Source organism: Odocoileus virginianus, chromosome 1 (assembly GCF_023699985.2).
Source record: "Odocoileus virginianus isolate 20LAN1187 ecotype Illinois chromosome 1, Ovbor_1.2, whole genome shotgun sequence".
Taxonomy (NCBI): domain Eukaryota; kingdom Metazoa; phylum Chordata; class Mammalia; order Artiodactyla; family Cervidae; genus Odocoileus; species Odocoileus virginianus.
The window spans coordinates 24,304,308-24,324,157 of NC_069674.1; the positions used below are offsets into that span (position 1 = coordinate 24,304,308).

Genomic DNA, 19,850 nt, shown 5'->3' on the forward strand with positions numbered 1-19,850 from the left:
ACATTGGCCACCACAAAGGAGCAATGGAATAAACCATGATATGTTTACATATTGCAACGGGTACAAAATAAAAGGCATGAAAATGTCTCTACTTCCATAAATAGATAGAGTGATCTCCCAGATATATTAAATAAAATTAAAAAAAATTTTTAAGGTAGATCTCTTTTTCTTACTCTTACGTCTTTTTCTTCCCTTTCTGAACAATTCATTCCCAAAGCCATGAAGTGGGCTGAATGAGGTAAGCACGCTGTGGTGCAGGTGGGCCCCTGAGTCAGGTAAGCCCAAACAGGACAGAGACATTCCCATGGGAGGCCCACCCGTCATGGAGCATCAGAGATCGAGGGGAATAGGAGGGTGGACTAGAATGCGGTATCCGACTAGTAGATACCCCACTCTAGAGATAGAGCTTCTGGTCCACTAAGAGGACCTGTAGGGAAGAAGTGACTGCAGCTTGAGATTGGTTGCACACAGGAACGGATCAAATAAGTCAACATTTTAAGAGACTCACAGGAACCAGATTTCTCACTTTTGGAGGAGAAGTTACAAATATGGAAAAAAGGGGAAGCTAGGAGAAGCTATGGAGTTGGAAAACTTGTGGTGTTTTGTCATGTGTACATCAATGTCGAAATATAGTTCTAGGTAAATATGTATTTGCATCTATAGATCCAAGAATAAATATAAATGTAAACATATATTCTAGCACTCCCCACTAAGAGGGCATGGGATCAGTGGTAACAGTGATAGCAAAGGTTATTTTTCACCTTTGATGTGCCCACGATACTCCTAGGATGAGCAGTGCCCATTCCCAGTGCCCAGACTGATTCTAAGTAACATTTTCCACTAAAAGGAACTGGGACCCCTTGGAACAATGGTGGATTTTAGTCCAAGGGCAAGTAACTAATGGGACTTCCCTGGTTGTGGTCAAGACTCCATGCTTCCAGTGCAGGGGGCACAGGTGTGATCCCTGGTCAGGAAACTAAGATCCCACAGGCTGTGTGGTATAGCAAAAAAAAACATTTTTTAAAAGAAATGTACAGATGAGTCTGAGACATCTTGCACCAAAAAACAAGGAAGTGCTCAAATAAAATAGGGATGTGTCAAAAGGACACAGGAGTCCTCTTGAAAGGCTCCCACTGGCCAAATCTAAGACAATGAACATCAAAATAATGATAGTAAAGTAAAAGATTATAATTCATTGAATAAAATATCAATCTGTGACTCTACTGATATAAACACACAAATTGAAAGTTTGATGAGGGACAGGGTACTTACATGGTTTCCCAGTGGCTCAGCAGTAAAGAATCTGCTTGCAATGCAGGAGACCCAGGTTCGATTCCTAGGTCAGGAAGCTCCCCTGGAGAAGGGCATGGCAACCCACTCCAGTATTCTTGCCTGAAAAATTCCATGGCCAGAGGAGCCTGGCAGGCTACAGTCCATAGGGTTGCAAAGAGCGGCCACAACTGAACAACTTAGCATGCGCACACACATACACACACACAGGGTATTCAAATAGGCTCAAAGCATCTCCTACAAAATACTTATTAATAACAAAGGAGGTAGGAGTAAGTTCATGGGGAGAGAGGGAGAGCCCTGAAGACAAGATCTAAGAGAACATCATCAGTATCAGAGCAAAGAATATTGCACCTCCTGATGCAACAAGAAGGACACAATGCTGCTTTTGAGATATTTATGCAGAAGACACATCACCTGAGGGATCCAATCATAAGGAACCATCATCAGACAAACCCCAACTGAGAGCGATTCTGCAAAATTGTGGGTATGAAATTTTCAAAATTGTCAAGGTCATGAAAGTTAAGGAAGAACAAAAGAACTCTTTTGGATTAAAGGAGACCAAAGAGACTTGACAACTAAATATGATGCAAGAATGTGAGCTGGAGCCTTTTGTGATTAATATAAAACTGATAAAACTGAGGGGGGTTTGAGGATTTAGTGACTATCAACCATAGTTTCTTGATTTTAATGTTTGTATCCTGGCTATGTAGAAGAATGGTCTTTCTATAGAAAATATAAAAAAATATTCAGAGGTGATGCAGTATTCACCATTAGAATATCCATTATTCTCAAATGGAAACAAATGTTCTTTTTACTGTACTGAAACCTTTTATGTAAGTTTGTAATTATTTCACATTTTAAAAAAAATTTAAATCAAGGTAGAGAAAAGTATGTGTTTATGCTTCATTTATCTAAGAAAGGGAAATATGAGGGCATATATGCACATGCTTCCATTTTAAAAAAAAATGAAACAAAAACCCATACAAAATTTCTAACTGGCTATATACAGGGGCAGAGTGGTTATATAGGGTGGAGAGAATGGACACCAGATTTAATGTTTTTGTTTTTTTTTTGTAGATTTGACTATGGAACTGTGTAAATATTTTACAAAATTATAAAAAAATTAAATGTAAACCATTTGTAATAGCTCAAAACAACTAAAATGTCAATCAGTAGTGAACTGGTTAAAACAATTTCTATGCAGCTGTAAAAATGAATAAAGGTGACTTTTAGTTACTTTATGGCATGACAGTGTGCTGAACAATGTATAGATAAATCACAGTTATATAAGAATGAATGTAATCTATATTCATATTTGCCTACATTTCAACAAACTCTCAAAGGATACTCAAGATACCAATAAAAGTGGTTGGAAAGGGGAAAATGAAAAAGAGGTTGGAAGATTTTTTGTTATCTTTTTTTGTTGTCTTGGATTTGACTATATGAATGTATTCTTTCTTTAATCTTTGTTTTTTAAATTTTTATTCCTGTATTTATTTACTTATTTCGGCCGTGCTGCAGAGCATGCATGCGGGATCTTAGTTCCCCAACCAGGGATTGAACCTGAGACCCCTGCTGTGCTAAGTCTTAACCACTGAACCACCAGAGAAGTTCTTTTTTAAATTGTGTGTGTCCTCTTTTTAAAAAAAACAAAAAAAATTAGTTAAAATGCCATTTAAAAATGAAATGTAAAAAAAAAAGAAATTCCTAAAAATAAAAAATGGATTAAAACGAAGGAATCCTTATATCTAGTTAAAGGGCATACTCATAACAAGTGACTTTAAACCATAATACATAATTTGACTTTATATTCCTCGTAGAAAATACTCAACAGACTAAAGAACTGAAAACACTTAAATTTAGCAATCATGCTGTCAGTGATGGGGTTGGCTTTGTCACTCTGAACTGTGTTGTATGTGGGCTGTAGAATAAAACAAGTGAGCAATTATGTTGATATCACTGAGAACTGACTTGATGTTGGCATGGGAGAAAGCAGACAGATGATTGATAGGGTTAATTAAAATATGGTTGGGTCTTAGATTTGAACAGAAAGTTTTTAAGAATTTATTTTTTTAAAAATTGTTTTTCAAAACATGGGACTTTCCTGGTGGTCCAGTGGCTAAGACTCCATGCTCCCAATGCAGGGGGTCTGGGTTGGGGAACTAGATCTGACATGCCGCAACTAAAGATTCTGCGTGCTGCAATGAAGATCAAAGATCCTGAGTGTGGCAACTAAGACCCAGCACAGCCAAATAAATATATTAAAAAAAAAAAACAACTGTTCTTTAAGACAAATAATATTTCCAAGTTCAGCTACTGGAAAGGACCAGAAATAATGACCAATCCAGTCGCAATGAGATCCCCGACACCCAGATTCTAGGCTCTGACTATATCTCCCACTGAAAAGAAACAGATATCTGTGGAGGAAATGGATTGATTCCAGGTCTGGAGGTAAGGGTGGGGGGCAGAAAATGTCCAAGGTGAATCCAGAACGCATCATACCAGAAAGTAAAGATGCTGTCAAGGAACAACAGGTCACTGAGTCAAAACAACTCAGGAGCTAGCCTGAATAAACTGTGTGGCATCATTCGTTACCAAGGAAATGCAAATTTAAACCACGGGTGAGACGATGTGAATGTTATTAAGGATGATAGATACCTGAAGCCCACATGCCCTAAAGCCCTGCTTCATAATAAGAGAAGTTACAGGCAATGAGAAGCCCGCACTCCACAACTAGAGAGTAGCCCCTCTCACTGCAACTAGAGAAAGCCCAAACAACAATGAAGACCCAGCACAGCCAAAAAAATCAGCCAATAACATTATTTTTTTTTTAAAAATTTAAAATGAAGGGGAATCTCTTTTGGGATCAATTAGAAGAGATAAGAGACATACCAACCAAGAACTAGGTATGGACCACATATGGATCCCAGTTCAAACAATCAAAGGGAGTGGTTATGGACAGAATATATGTGTCCCCCCCTCCCAAATTCAAATACTGAAGCCTGCATCCTTAATGTGATGTATTTGGAGGTGAGGCATTTGGGAAGTAATTAGGTTTAGATGAATCTTAGGTAAAGAATCTCCCTGCTATGTAGGAGACTGGGGTTCTGTTCCTGGATTGGGAAGATTCCCCTGGAGAAGGAAATAACAACCCATTCCAATATTCTTGCCTGGAGAATTAAATGAACAGAGAAGCCTGGTGGGCTACAGTCCATGGGGTCACAAAGAGTCAGACACAACTGAGCAACTAACATACTTTCTAGGTTTAGATGAGAGCATGAAGTTGCAACTAGTGTCCTTAAAAGAAGAGGGAGGGACCAGAGCTCTCTCTCTTCCTGCCACGTGAGGACACAGAGAAGGTGATGGTCCACAAACCAGGCAGAGAGCCCTCACTAGACCCCATATCTGCCAGCACCTTGATCCTGGACTTTCCAGCCCCTAGAACTTTGAGAAATAAGTGTCCGTTGTTTAAGCTACCTGGTCTATAGTATTTTATAAAAGCAGCCCAAGCTAAGGCAAGGGGTCTTGAGACAGGGCAAATCAGGAAGAGCCTGCTATCAGAGACAGTGCTTGCTCTGAGTTTGGAAAGATCAGCAGGAATTGTCCAGGCAAAGAGTTGGGAGCAAGTGTTCTGGAAGAAGTACATCCTCATTCAGGGAACTGCAGTAGTTCAGTGAAGCAGGTGGGTGGGGAGCACTGGGGAGGGGAGAGGTGGGCAGGTGGGGTAGGCAGGGCCAGGTCTTGCAGTTTGAGTGTCCCAGCGAGGAGAGAGATGAGGTCAGCTCTGTTCCAGGAAGCTCGCTCTGGCTGCAGAGGGGAAGTGATTAAGAAGGGCTGGATGTTCCCTCCCACTGATACCTGGCCATGCAGGGGACAGCCAGATCCAAAGCTGGCCACAGTCACTGGTCACAGTGGACTGTGCCCATTGTGACATCTGGCCAGTGTTATAGAACCGTCAGACGTGGCATGAGGCTCTGGTAAAGTGAAAAAAAGCAAGTGTTAGTTGCTCAGTCATGTCCAGATCTTTGTAGCCTACCAGCCTCCTCTGTCCATGGAATTCTCCAGGCAAGAATACTGGAGTAGATACTAGCCATTCCCTTCTCCAAGGGATCTTCCCAACCCAGGGATCAAACCTGGGTTTCCTGTATTGCAGACAGATTCTTCATCATCTGAGCCACCAGAGAAGCCCAACACCCTGGTAACATGCTAACAATTGTGTCAAGAATCATAACCTTCAAGACAGGTGACAGTAGGCTGATGGTAGTTTGGGGATCAATATAAAATAATTACGCTAGGGTTTCAGGGTGACATACTAGGGGGATAGAGGCTTGGTAAGCCCCCACTTGGGGCTTCCTCTAGAACCTCATTTGGGACAGGTTGACAGGTAGCCACCAAGAGGAACATGTCTGCCAAGAGCAAAGAAAGGAGCCTGGAGGAGTAGCATCCCGCCAGCGGGTATCCTGGGACTTGAACCTGGATCCTTCACACGGGACATAGTAAGCTACATGAGAAAGAGGTGTCTGAGTGTCACCTTCCCCAGACCTCAGTACTGCAAGGCTAATTTAAAGTAGTGGAGTTGGGACTTCCCTAGTGGTCCTAAGCCTATGCACTCCCAATGCAGGGGGCCTGGGTTCCATCTCTGGTTAGGGTACTAGATTCTAGATGCTACAACTAAGAGTTTGCACACCAAGACTAAAGAACCCACATGCCGAAACTAAGAGCTGATGCAGCCAGATAAACAAATAAATATTTATTTTCAAATGAAGTGGTGGAGTGTAAATGAAGAGGTCAGTGAGGCAGTTACCCCCAGGGAGAACTGCTGGTGCCCTGCACGAGGGTGCCATTCTTGAGGTGGAAAGACCTGGAAGGACTAGGAACTCCTTGGCTGAATGTGGGGCAAGGCAGCTCTCCAATTCCTGGGAGGGGAAGTCTGGGAGAAAAAGCAGGTTGTGGGTCTTTTTAAAACATGTTGGCTTTGAGGTTCCTGTGAGACAGGCAGGTGACGGTGTACACAAGGTCACTGGGAGTAGAGATCTGGTAAAGTGAAAAAAAAGTGTTAGTCGCTGAGTTGTGTCCAAATCTTTGTAGCCCACCAGCCTCCTCTTGTCCATGGAATTCTCCAGGCAAGAATACTGGAGTGGAATGGAGACCCACAGAGAGAGACAGATTCAGCCGTCAGCAGTGTACAGAGGGTGGCAGTGGTCTTTGGGTAATGTTCTAGGACACCAGCTGTGTTTATTTCGTGAGGCTGCTATAAAAAATGACCACAACTGGAGGGTGGAGATCAACAGAAATTGGACTTTCCTGACAGTCCAGTGGCTAAGACTCTGCTTCCAATGCAGGGGGCCTGGGTTTGATTCCTGTTCAGGGAACTAAGATCCCACATGCTGGGCAAAGTGGCCAAAATATAAACAACAAAAATAGAAACACATCCTCTCTCTCATTTCTGGGGCCAGAAGTCCCAAGTTGGTAGGGCCCCTGCCTCCGGAGAGACTAGGAGGAAACCTGATCTGCAGCTCTCTCCCAGCTTATGGGGTGGCCGCAGCCCTTGGCCTGCCTTGGCCCGTATACTACGTCACGCCCATCTCTGCCTCTGTTATCTCTCTGCCGCCTCCTCTGTCATGTCTGTCTCCTCTGTGTCTCCTGTAAGGACACTCATCGCTGGATTTAAGGCCCACGAGGATAATCCATGATGATCCCCTTGTCTCAAAAGTCCTTAGCTTGCTTCCATCAGCAAAGACCCTTTTTCCAAATAAGGTAACATTCACGGGTTCTAGGGATTAGGCTGTGGATGGGCACATCGCTTTTTTTGGCGGGGAGGGAGGCATCATTCAACCCACCACACCAACCTCTAAGGAGAAGAAATATGCAAGAACCCTGCAAGCGGGAGTTTCCCTGCGGGTCTGGACCTCGGATGCAGCGGTACTGCAGAGGGACCCCTCGGGGACCAGAGAAGGTGGGAGTAGATGCTTACTTCACATTACTTCACTACACATTACTTGCTGTGATGCTTACTTCTACTCCTTGGCTGCATTTCCTTTGGAGTTAAACAAAGTCCCTTTTGAAGGTTCTAGTCCATCTTGGCTGTGTTGCAAAGAACCTGGTTCCTGGACCAGAGTAACAGATGGGACTCAGCTCACCTGTGCCAAGGTGGTGTCAGCAGACATCGAAGTGAGACCCTGGCGGGGAGGAAGTGAGGGCATCGTCGGCTACTTAAGGCACACAGGCTGCCCTCCTGGAAGCCTCCTGTCAGGGTCAAGCCTTGGAGAGTCAGGGTTCCGTTCCACCAAGGAAGGTGATGTCGTTTACCCAGGCCTCCAGCCTGAGAAGCCTCTGAATACTGGTGATGTTGATACAGAAATAAAGAAGGCGGAGAAGAGGAAAGGGTGGGGGTGGGATGGGGGAGGGAGGGACATGGTGTCCAGACCCTGCAAGTTCTGGGTGCCCCTCCTCTTGCCCAGGGAAAAGCCCCTCCAGACCAGGATGCCCAAGAAGGCTGGGAGAGCCCCTTACCCACCCCCAACATCAGCCACACAGGCTGCTGCCCCTCGGCCCTGAGCGAGACGTGTAGCGTGGTACGGAGGGAGGAAGGGTGCCCAGGGCCAGCCCAGGCAAGGTTCTCTCTGAGCTGGAGGCTGGAGGCAGGCAGGGAAGGAGCTGGCAGTTGAGAAACACCTAGAGACCTGGGCAGCCCACCATCCAGATACCCGCCAGGGCCTCAGAACTCCAACAAGAGGTACAACAACAGTGCGTGTCCTGAGGGTGATGCTGGGGGAGTAAAAAGGGCTTTTGCGATGAAGTTTTTAACACACACATACAAAGTGGTCACTAGTGAGGCACTGGGGCGATAATACACTTCTCTGAGGTAACCTCCCCCAACCTAGAAAAGTGGGAGTTCATGTCCTGAAAGCAGAGAAGCCCCTTTAAGGAGGAATATCTGCATGACTCTCACAACTCAGGTTACCTGGTAGGGTGGGGCATCCTGCAGATTCATGGGTACTCTAGGGGAAGACCCCTTTGTTTTATTCTGATTTCCCAGGCCCAAGAGCCTTTCCAGAAGAACTTAGGGAGGAGATGCCACTCCCTTCCTTATGTTCCAGATGTCTGGCACCAGGAAGTTCTGCTTGGTATCTCTCCTAAGGCCCTCATGCTGCACCCTGGCAGATACCCTGTGTTGGACTGGGAGACACAGACAGGGTCATTGGAGGGGAAAAAAAAATACAACAGAACTTGAGGACTCTGCCCAGCTCCACAGTGGCCACTATACCCCCCTTGACTTTGGGGGACAGGCAGGCAGGTGGGGAGGGACCCAGTTGCCACCTGGAGGAGACAGCCAGTCTTAGAGTTCCATTTTCAGTCTCTGTCAACTTCAGAAGCAATTTCCCTTATTACTGGTGCCATTGGCTGGAATCCTGGAAGAGCAAATTAACATTGGAAGCAGGTGGGCACAGTTAATACCTGCAGATGGCTTTATGATTCTCTCAGTAGCAAACAAAGATAACCTAAACGCTAAACAGCCAGGTCTGGGCTGACCACACAGTCCTTCCCACCCACAGCAACTTTTGCTCAGCAGGTGATGGGCTTGTTTGTTTAAAAGACCCCAGGGCCCATCCTTCACTCTGTCCAGGTTCAGGGCGATGGAATTGCAGGATTCCACGAGGAGGGGCCACCTTCACCCTGCCAGGGCCGCAGCTCTGCGAGGAGGCTCCCTCCTGTCACTTCCTAGTCCTCGCCTACCCCAGCCTCTCACTGCCCTGCAAACCAGAAGTCCTGCTGTATTGCAACAACTTCCGTGACCCTGTGACACCGGAGCCTGCAGGGCAGGCTGGTAGAGGCACCTGGTCCCCCCAGCCCTGGCAGCACCCGCACCATCCAGTGAGCGTGGGCTGTTCCTCCTTCCTACTGGGCTCCTGCAGCCTGTATTCAGGAACATATCTCAATGAATCTCATGGCCCAGGTCATGGGGAGCATCATGCAGATTAGTGGGGACCTTGGGAGAAGGCCCCCTAGTTTGACTTTGACACGAGGATCCTTCCCAGAAGAATTTAGGGAGGGGATGCCATGTCCTCTTCTGCTTTCAGGACCGTAACTCCCACCTTCCTAGGTCGGGGGAGGGAGGGGTGTCTCAGGCTGCTCACCACCCCAACTTCCCTCTCCCAGACTCCACGGGTCTGAGGGCAGGATGTTGTCACAGCTCAGCAGGTCCCTCCAGGGGCTGAGGGTGCAGAGCCCCACTGTCAAGGGCGCCCTCGGCACTTGAGGCTGACCACATGGGGGTCCCAGAGCAGATTCCCCACCACTGATGCCAGGAAGTAAGAATACTCATCACTATCTTTTGCGCACCAACCATGTACATGCTGAATGCCTCACATACTGGGGCTCACACAGCTTCTAAGTTGCGTCCTGCCTGGAATGGCGAGTGGGAAGTGGGGTGTATTGAGGGGCTGCAGTACTGACAACCTTCCCTCTGGCGGAGGTTTCCAACCCCCTGAAGGGTGACTGAGGGCTGGAGACTGGTTCCAACACTGTTATTAACCTGCTGTTGGCTTGGCGACGTCATACCTGCCACTTAGTCCTCGCGTTCTCAAATGCAATACGGGGGAATAGTTTGGGGCAAATGAAAACACTAGCCATTTTTCCAAATTTTTTTTTTTTTAGCATTAGAGCCTGGAAGCTTTTCCTTAAAGGAAGTTTTCCTTGGGACCCTTTAGAACAATGGGTAAAAATGGAGCCATGCAAATTGACGGCGGCGCGAAGGAAAAACCCGGGTCCTGATCCGCCTACCGTCTTAGTGTCCGCCCTGGGAGGCTGTTTGACAGTCTCTGGGTTTGCTATCTGTCATGACAGCAACTCCGTGGTCCTGACCCCGCCCCACGATGGTCCCTCGACCCCCACCACGCATCCTCAGCTCAAGTAGGTAAACCCGCCTTCGCTCTGGCCCCTCCCGGGCTGTGTCGCTGGTTTTGGACGGGGACAAACACCCTAAGTCCCGGCCCTGGAAAAGGAGTCGCTCGGCTCCAAGTCCCCGGGGAATCAGAGCTGAACTGTCCGTTTTTTCTGTGCGCCCAGAACCCCTGGGTCTCGGAGCGGGGGAGGAGACGGCCCGGAGAGGGGACAGAGGACCCACAGGATCCGCCCGGCCTCCGGAGCCGCCCTCAGCGCCGCCCTCCGCGGAGCCTGCTCAGGCACCGCTGCCCCATCGCCCACAGCTATGCCCGAGCACCGACCCCTTAGCATTTATGACAGTGTGTGTGGCCTCTGTGATATGAACCAGCAATGTTTTAAATTTGCACGTTCTCTGACTATTTATTTATTTATCAAATGTAGCTTTAAAAAAAAAAAAACGGTTTTTTTTTTTTTTTTTTTTAATAGCAAGAAGTTGGAAACTGCCCATTTGTCCTTGAGATGAGCTTGGTAACTAAAGGAACAACCATGGGAGGAAATACTGCAGTAATGAATTGTCATAGAATGTAATCTTCCCAAGAAGGAAAGGTTGCTCAGTGAGAAAAGTGAGATACAAAACAGGATATACAAAATGGTCTCTCTCTGTCTCTCTCTTTTTAATTAAAATGCACGTTGGGAAAAGACGGAGGAAGCCTGCATTGGGTGGTGGCCTGTGGGTGGTGATATGTTGTTCTCTGCAGTTTAGGGGTTACTTCTCTGATGGAAAGATATCGAAACGAATTAGAAAAAAGGGGAAAATATAAAAACCCAAAGAACCAAACAAATCCTGCCAAGTGGCACACCCCTGGGCCTGGCACTTCCATGGCTCCCCCTCCCTTTTTCCTGGGCTTTTCAGTCACTCAGGGAATTTGATCCTCCTGGTGAGGAGGGTCTGCATCCCATGGGCTCCTCTCTCTGAGACCAGCTGCATTTCCTGGACTCGGGGCTCAGGGCTTAACAGGGAGACGCTGTCTCAGGCTGAGCACCAAGCCCAGGTTGAGAGGAAAGTACTGTGCTCCAACACTCACTGTGTCCAGAAGTTGAAGTGGGTCTGCAGGACCTGAGTTTGGGTGGATGGTCCTGTCTGCCAAGGGCTTCTTCCCCTCTGGCTAGTTATTCTGTAGGAAGACACTGGAGGTGGCCCCTGGTCTTCAGAGACAAAGAAGAGAAACTAGTATCAGGTCTCCCATTTCTGTGCCCTGAACTCAAAGCTCTACATAGATCATTGAAGTTAAGTCTAACATTCCTATGAGGTAGATGAGTTTTATTCCCATTTTGCAGATGGGGAAACTGAGGCTCACAGAGGTGAGGGAGCTTGTTTCAGGCAGCAGCAGCAGCCAGGAAAGCCAGATGCTGCTAGTTGCTGGCAGGGCTCAGTCCTGGTCTCCCAGGCTTGTTCCAGTGGGGCCAGGTGTTAGCCCCTTTCCTGGGTCAGGAAGGCAGTGGGAGATCTCTTCTGCTACTGCTTAGCTGGGCCCCTGGATGGGACAGATCTGACAGGGCCCTCTGCTCCCAGGCTCAGCCAGCCCTGCTGTAGGTGGGTGGGGCCAGTGAGCCTGGCCATGGACAGACTGTTCCTGCTACCTGCCCCTCACTGGGTACAGAACCCCTTCAGGACATGTGCCCAGCTACCCTTGGGGGTTTTTTTGTTTTGTTTTGTATTTTGGCTGCACTACACAACATGCAGGATCTTAGTTCCTGGACCCGGGATCAAACCCGTGCCCCCCGCAGTGGAAGCATGGCGTCTGAACTACTGGACCACCAGGGAAGTCCCCCAGCTGCCCTTTGGATGGGCTCCAGCCTGTAGCTGGGTGAAGGGTCTCCCGAAAGACTGGGATGGGTGGGGGTGTGGCCAGAAGGCCCAGGTTTGTACTCCTCACATCATGGGAGCCAGGCCTGACCCCCATGTGCTCTTCACCCCTCTGAGGTCTCACCTCCCCAGCTGTGTGGACTGCCCTTTGGGGTGTGTCTGTGCCCCAGGCTCTTAGCTGTGCTGACCAGAGTCACCTCAGAGGACAGAAGAGTATATGGGAGGGGGCCGAGGGGAGAACGTCTGAGACAGACAGCAGACGACAGGAGAGCAAGAGTTGACCAGATGGAGACAGCAAGGAGAGATAGAAACAGAGCCAGCAAGAGCAGACATCAGGAAGATTCTGAGCGGGACTTCCCTGGTGGTCCAGAGACTAAGATATCACGCCTGCGATGCAGGGGGGATTCAATCCCTGGTCAGGGAACTAGATCTCACATGCGCAACTGAGAGTTCCTGTGTCGAAACTAAAAAGAGCCTGCTTGCCACAACTTAAGGCAATGAAGACCTGGTTCAGCCAAATAAATAAATGAATATTTTTTAAAGAGAAGAAGAAGAAAAGAAAGATTCAGAGAGACTGGTGAAGAACACAGGAGGACCCCCACTGGGCCAGCAGCTGCGGGGACTGGGGCTACAGTGGAGAATGGAGTCCAGGCACAGTTGCCAGATTTAGCAAATAGAAATATAAGATTCTCAGTACAATTTCAATTTCTACTGTGTTCTCAGTCGTGTCTGATTCTTTGCGACCACATGGACAGGCTCCTCTGTCCATTGGATTTTTCAGGCAAGAACACTGGAGTGGGTTGCCTTTCCTTCTCCGGAGATCTTCCTGACCCAGGGGTTAAACCTGCGTCTCCTGTGTCTCCTGCACTGCAAGCAGATTCTTAACCTGCTGAGCCATCAGAGAAGCCCAATTTCAAACAACAACGAATACTTTTTTTTTTTAAGTATAAGTGTGTCCTGTGCAATACAGTTGACCCTTGAACAACACAGGTTTGAACTGCACAAGTCTACCTACATGCAGATTTTTTTCAATAGTGAATATGACAGTACTACATCATCTGAAGTAGGTTGAAGATCCTCAGAGAACCTCGGATGTAGCGGGCTGACTATAAGTCTCAATTGGGTGGAGCATCCACACCCTTAACCCTCACCTTGTTTAAAAGTCACTGATTTGGGGACATATTTATACCAAAACAATGATTCATTGTTATCAGAAATTCCAATGTGACTGGCCTCCTGGGTTTTAAATGGCAACTCTAAATCCAGGGAGGGTCTACATTTCCCTCAGCTGCCCAAGCCAGTCAGAAGGCATTTATTTGCTCCCTCTGGCCACTGACACCCATCCTCACAGAGCCAGGAAGTGGCCCTCCCCATCCTGTGACAAACTCAATCTTGTGGGGGCCAGCCTTCCTTCAGTGGAGGGAAAAGCTATCCTACCACAAGGTCAGCTCAGACTAGAAGCTCCTCTACCCTGACCTGTGAGGGGCTATCCTGTGCTCCCAGAAATGACAGGAGGAGCTCAGATGGGCTGAGGTGGGTTCCTCAAGGGATGAGTGGCAGCAGATGGTCTGGTCCAAGTACCCAGAGGATGCACAGCTTCTACCAGGGGCCCAGGCACTGGGGGTGAGACCGGGAGATCACCCAGCACATGCCAGGCAGTCTCTTGGAACCAGCATAAAACACCTTAGCTGAAAGGGAGTTCCCATCCCGCTCAAGGGACGAGCGTCTGGAGGCCCGGAGAGGCAGGCCTGGGTGCGGAGCCCAGCCCCTGCGGTTCCCAGGGCGGTGCTTTCCACTGCTGTGTGGAGTGTCACCACATCGCTGTGGCCTGTGGCCGTGACGTATTACTGCCCCTCGAGGGGACCTGTGGGTGCTCAGTCACTTCAGTAGTGTCCGACTCTTTGCAACCCTAAAGACTATAGCCCACCAGGCTCCTCTGTCCATGGGATTCTCCGGGCAAGAATACTGGAGTGTGTTGCCATTTCCTCCTCCAGGAGATCTTCCCGACCCAGGGATTGAACCCAGGTCTCCTGCATTGCAGGCAGACACTTTAACCTCTGAGCCACCAGGGAAGCCCTAGCTGGAGGCAAAGTGAGGAGCCCCAGGGCAACTTGTTACTAATTCTTCAGTCTGGGTAGGCACCCAGGGAAGTTACCTAGCTTCCACAGACAGAAACTTAAGTTCATAGGCATGCCTAAATGATGAAATACTTCGTGTTATTTGCAAACAATCCCCCATCCCAGAGAGCCTGGTAAGATTCCAATTTATCCAAGAACGGACTCTGCAAACTTGAGAAAGGTAACAGAGATGCCTCCAGCAGCAACCCACCCCCACACCCCCTTGCTGGCAGGCTGAGCCCCCACCCCGCCCTCTGCAAAGGTAGGGGCTGGCCTTGGAGCCCAAGGCTCTGAGCTCCCCGCTGCCTGCTCTGCTTTAATGGATGACTTCTGATCCTCCCCTGCACCTCAGTTTCCCCACCAGGGAAGTGGGTGGAGATACTCTGTCATCTCAGGCTTGAAATGACCCAGAGAGATAGATGTCCTGTTTGATTACAAAGTGGATTAAGTCCTGGGTACTTGATACAGGTAATTCTATCCTGTACATGGATAGTTTCATTGAAAAGCAGCCTCAGGTGGCCTTTCCCCAGCCTCCCTGCCCCTCCCTTCAAGCCCCCGTGGAATGGGCTCTGAAGGGCAAGAAAGCCGATAGGCTCCTCCTGGCGCCATGAGGTATCACTGTGGCTGTTCTTTCTCGAAGAGGGCTCCTAGGACGAGCTGGGGGCTGGGCGCACCTAGGCCAGGCAGGCCCCTGTTCCCGCACCACTCCATCCAAGCTGATAGCCGGTCTTTCCCAAACAGGGCCATCATGGCCAGACAATGGGCTCAGACCAGAGGACCAGTGTTCCTGCAGAACACGGGGAGGTGCTCAGGTGCCCAAGCGCATAACCCAAACTCAGATCCGTCCTTTGGCCAGGACCCTCCTAATCCCCTGGGCATTCGGGTAAGAGGGAGAGTGTGAGCTGCCCCAGGGGAAGCTGCCACCCTGTTGTAAGACCACCCTTAGCCCGTTCCTCACAAGCATGTGGGAAGGACTGACTGGGAGCCCTGGGGGCAGTGCAGAGCTAAGCGTTCAGTCACCGCCATGGTAGCTGGTGGTTAGGTGTACTTCTGTCTCCCTCCTTGTGTGAGGGTTCCGCTGTTCTTTTCCTGTGCATAGCACTTCTGCAGACTGTCCATCATCTGCTCCTTTTAGAACAGGCCTCTAATAAACAGGTGCACACGTGACATGTGCCCAGTGGTTTTCAGGCAGCGGGACATTAATGGAGCAGCATTCCCATCCCCACAACGACCGCCATCTCCCCCTCCCATTAGCTGCTCCCCAGGCCTCTGGTGGCTGTGACCGGGTGAAGCCACAGGCTGCAAATAGCTGCTGTGTGCAGACCAATGCCTGCACGGACTGGAACAGTGGGGCTGGCCTCTTCGATTTCAAATGGATGGACAGTCTCCTGAACTTTATACTTGGACACAGAGTGACACTCTCCTTGGTTATGGCTGATGCTCGAATTCGGAGACACAGCTCTAGAAGAAAGTTGGAAACTCGAGACACAGCTCTAGAAGAAAGTTGGAAACTCGTAATTTTTTTTAAACTGATATTTATTGAGTACAGTTGCTTTACAATGTGGTGTTAGTTTCCACTGTACAGTAAGAGAGTGAATCAGCCGTACATATACATGTGTGCATGCTAAGTTTCTTCAGTCGTGTCCAACTGGCTGTAGCCTGCCAGGCTCCTCTGTCCATGGACTTCTCCAGGTGAGAATACTGGAGTGGTTTGCCATGCCCTCCTCCAGGGGATCTTCTCGATCCAGAGATTGAACCTGAGTCTCCTATGTCTCCTGCATTGGCAAATGTGTTCTTTACCACTAGCACCACCTGGGAAGCCCACACAGATACACATATCCCCTCTTTGGGGGATTTCCTTCCAGTTATGTCACCACAGTGCAGTAAGCAGAGTCTCTGAGCTGTACGGTTAAGTTCTCATTCGTTGTCTAGTTTAAACATATCAGTAGTGTATGTGTCAATCCCAATTTCCCAGTTCCTCCCACCACCCGCCCTTTCCCCCTTGGTATCCGTGCATCTGTTCTTGACCTTTGTGAAACTTCTAGTTCTGTGACCAGCATCTACCCTCACTGACCAGATGGGGCCAAGGCCTGTAGGTCCAGAGCTCAGGATGTGGGGCTGCCTCCCTGCCTGCTGGAAGCCAGAGGGCTCTCCAAGAATATTCACAGTCTCCTTACACACATGGAGAGAGGGTCAGCACAGCACTCAGACAGACTTGGTTGGAGTCCTGGCTGCACCTCATCCTGGCTGAGCAACCAGATTACTGAACCTCTCAAGCCACAGTTTTCTCATCCATAAAGTGGGCGTAATACCACTAACCTCACACAGCTGCAGGCAGGAGGGGAAAGCACACACCCAATAAATGTAACTTCCCACCTCCTGGGTTTTAAATAAATTACAGACCAGAAAAAGAAACCATGTTCGTTAACAAATACCATTTATATATTCAGCAAACACTTACCAAGTGCCTACTATGTGCCAGACAGCTACCATTAATACCTGAACTCTGAGACAATTGGCAGGGTACTGGGGTGGGGGGTGGTCCTGAGCTTACAGGTAGGAAGTACACACAAGGACTCATAGCCTGTGTGGTCACGAGGCATTTTGTGTTTGGATTTTCTTATGGAAAACAGAAGTTTTACCAAATGTGACAAGAGTCTTCAGGAGGAATTTCTTGATTTTCTAACCTCTAGATTGAAGGCAACCTGAAGCAAGGTGTCCAGGGGTCTTTGAGGCAAGGTCAAAGCCACCATGTTAAGAGAAGAGTTCTAAGAACGTGACTCAGCCAGAGCTAGCTTGGGGCTGGCTGAGACCTAGGCAGATGGCCTGAGTAAGCTCCTACTGCAGCCTCCAGTAGACCTGAGTAGGGTGGAGTCAGTAGACCTGACTCCTGGGATCCCAACAGCCAAAAATCTGGGGTTCAAGTCTCAGCCCTGCCGCTCACTACCTGTGGGATGTGAGCAAACCACTCAGTCTCCCGGAGCCTCAGTGTCCTCACCAGTGGAACAAGGTTGTCCTGAGAATCCGATGAGCTGAAGTGTGTGGCAGCTCTTTGTAAACAGCCAAGTGCCATTGTCGGGGCTGGGAGTGAGAAAACCCAGGGCTGAGCCTTCATCTGCCCTCTTAGTGAGCTTGGAAAATGCAAACCTCAGATCTTCCCACACCACTGAGATCTGAGGGGAGAAGTTTATAGGCCATGATCTACCCGATCTCAGTCAATCACTGGCCCAGGCACCCCAGGTTTCCCTGGGGGCTCCAAAGTGTTGGAGTCCTTCACTGTGGTACTTTACTCAGAACATTTTCTCAGCATAGAGAACAGACTTGTGGTTGCGGGGGGCGGGCGGTGGAAGGGACGGATGGATTGGGAGTTTGGGGTTGGCTGATGTGAGCTAGTACACAGAGAATGGATAAGCACCAGGTCCTACTATATAGCACTGGGAACTATATTCAATATCCTATGCTTAAACCATAATGGAAAAGCATATGAAAAGGAACGTGTATATATTCCTGTATTACTGAATCATTTGGCTATAGAGCAGGAATTAACAGGGACTTCCCGGCAGCCCAGTGGTTAAGGCTCCACATTTCTAATGCCAGGGGCATGGTTTGATCTTTGGTCAGGGAAGAAAACCATAGAGCCAGACCCTTGTTCCCAGCCACCTCAAAACTTACGCATCCAGGCAAACAAGGGCATGAAAAAGATGCTTGACATCATTAGTTATCAAGGAAATGCAATTTGAAACCAAAAAGAAATGTAGCTTCACACCCTCGGGAAGGCTAAAATTAAAAAGACTGGCCAGTCAAGGGTCGTCAAGGGTACGGAGCAACAGGAACTCTATCGGTGGGAGCATGTTGATGGTTTCAAATTGACATGATTGGAGTATTTATACTCCAGAAACCAGCAGAAGCTACAAATCAAGTCTTCCCCCCATTTCAAAGAGCTGGCTGTTAAAACATTTTTTAATATTTATGTATTTATTTGGCTGTGTCAGGTCTTAGTTACAGCATGTGGGGCTTCTCTCTAGCCGTGGCAGGCAGACTTAATCTCCCCGTGCATGTGGAATCTTAGTTTCCTGACTGGTGATCAAACTTGCTTTGGAAGGCAGATTCTCAACCACAGGACCACTAGGGAAGTCCCTGGTTGTTAAACAGTTACCAACACACTCTCTGATGGAAACTTGCCCATAAAGAGACTTGTGCATGAATGTTCACAGTAATATAGTATTCTCGATAGCCTCAAATTGGAAATAACCCAAATATCGACCAGCAGGTAAATGGATGAACACACTGTGGTACATCCAGACAATGGAATATGACTCAGCAATAAAGAGGAGTGAACTGGTAATACACATAACGATGTGGATGAAACTTAGAGGCATTATGCTAAGTGAAAGCAGCCAGATTCGAAAGATTACATATCATATAATTGCATTTAGGTGAAGTTCTAGAAAAGACAAAACTATAGTGATAGACAGCAGATTAGTAGTTGCCAGTAGGTGGTGGGAGGTAGGGGAAGGAGGTTAACCTGAAAGAGGCCTGAGGGAAATTTTAGGGGTAATGGAAGTCCTAGATCCTGATTTGTGATGGGGGTTACATGGGCACGTATACTTGTCAAAGTTTATTGGATTGTTTGCTTCAATTGATTAACTTTATTGTATGAAAACTGTACCTCAACAAAGCTGTCCAAAAAAACCCCAAATCAAACCCCCCAAACTTATCCACTCTGAGTCCCACTGCTTTAGGTCCTTGTCCCTGCAGACACATAGGTGATACTGGTGGGTTCCCAGGCTGCCTGCCCCAGGACCAATCTTACAGAAAACTCCTCACCTGATGACTGTCTATAGGATAGGCTGATGGGGAAGTGATTTTTTAAAATATATATTTATTTATATATTTGGCTGCACTGGGTCTTAGTTGCAGCACACATGATCTTTGCTCTTCACTGCAGCATGTGGGATCTAGTTCCCTGACCAGGGATGGAACCTGGACCCCTGCATTGGGAGTGCAGAGTCGTAGCCACTGGACCACCAGGGAAGTCCAGGGCATGTGATTTTAAATCAGGAAGATGTACCGCATGTTACATCTCCTCCAGGATAAGCCAGGGCTTGCTGGAGTCAAGGATGACAAGAGTGGGCAGAGGTCTCTGTCCCATTCAGTGGCCGGTCTCGCCACCTACCCTCTGCCTGAAGTAGTCGCTAACCTGTGGAGCTGACTGACAAAACTTACGTCCTTTCCCCCAAAGCCTGGTGGAATGGAGAGAACTGGCATCATTGAAGCTTAGAGGAAAAATGACAGGGGGTGGGGTGAGGGCAGGGAGGGACATGTCACTATTCACCATGTGTGCTTAAAGGGTTAGCATATGGCAGATAATGACCAGATGTTCTCTGTCGGTTCCAGATGGAGTTGGAGAAAAATGGCCTTCGTTGGTAGCATGAAAGATTTAGGTGAGATACAGGGATGAACTTCCTGAGAGAGTTCTTGAGAAAGTGGACACGTGTGTTCACTCATGCAGGTGCATGTGTGTATGAAGGTGTGTGTATGTGGCTTGTAAAACCAGAGTGGGGAGTGGGCACTGGGTATACATAACTCCCTTCTCTGAAACACTTCAGGAATTCGAAAGACAAACCTCATTCTTAAGTGAGCCTGGGTCCCTCTGGGCTGGGGACAGAGTGATAGACTCAGACCCT

The 19,850-nt window shown here is 48.2% G+C and overlaps 1 non-coding gene across 1 annotated transcript; it reads right to left on the reverse strand.

The window, feature by feature from the left end:
• Positions 1 to 19,125: 19,125 nt before the first annotated feature.
• TRNAG-CCC (transfer RNA glycine (anticodon CCC)) lies at positions 19,126 to 19,197 on the reverse strand. Its single transcript has one exon. It is a non-coding gene; the product is annotated as a tRNA-Gly (tRNA).
• Positions 19,198 to 19,850: the final 653 nt, after the last annotated feature.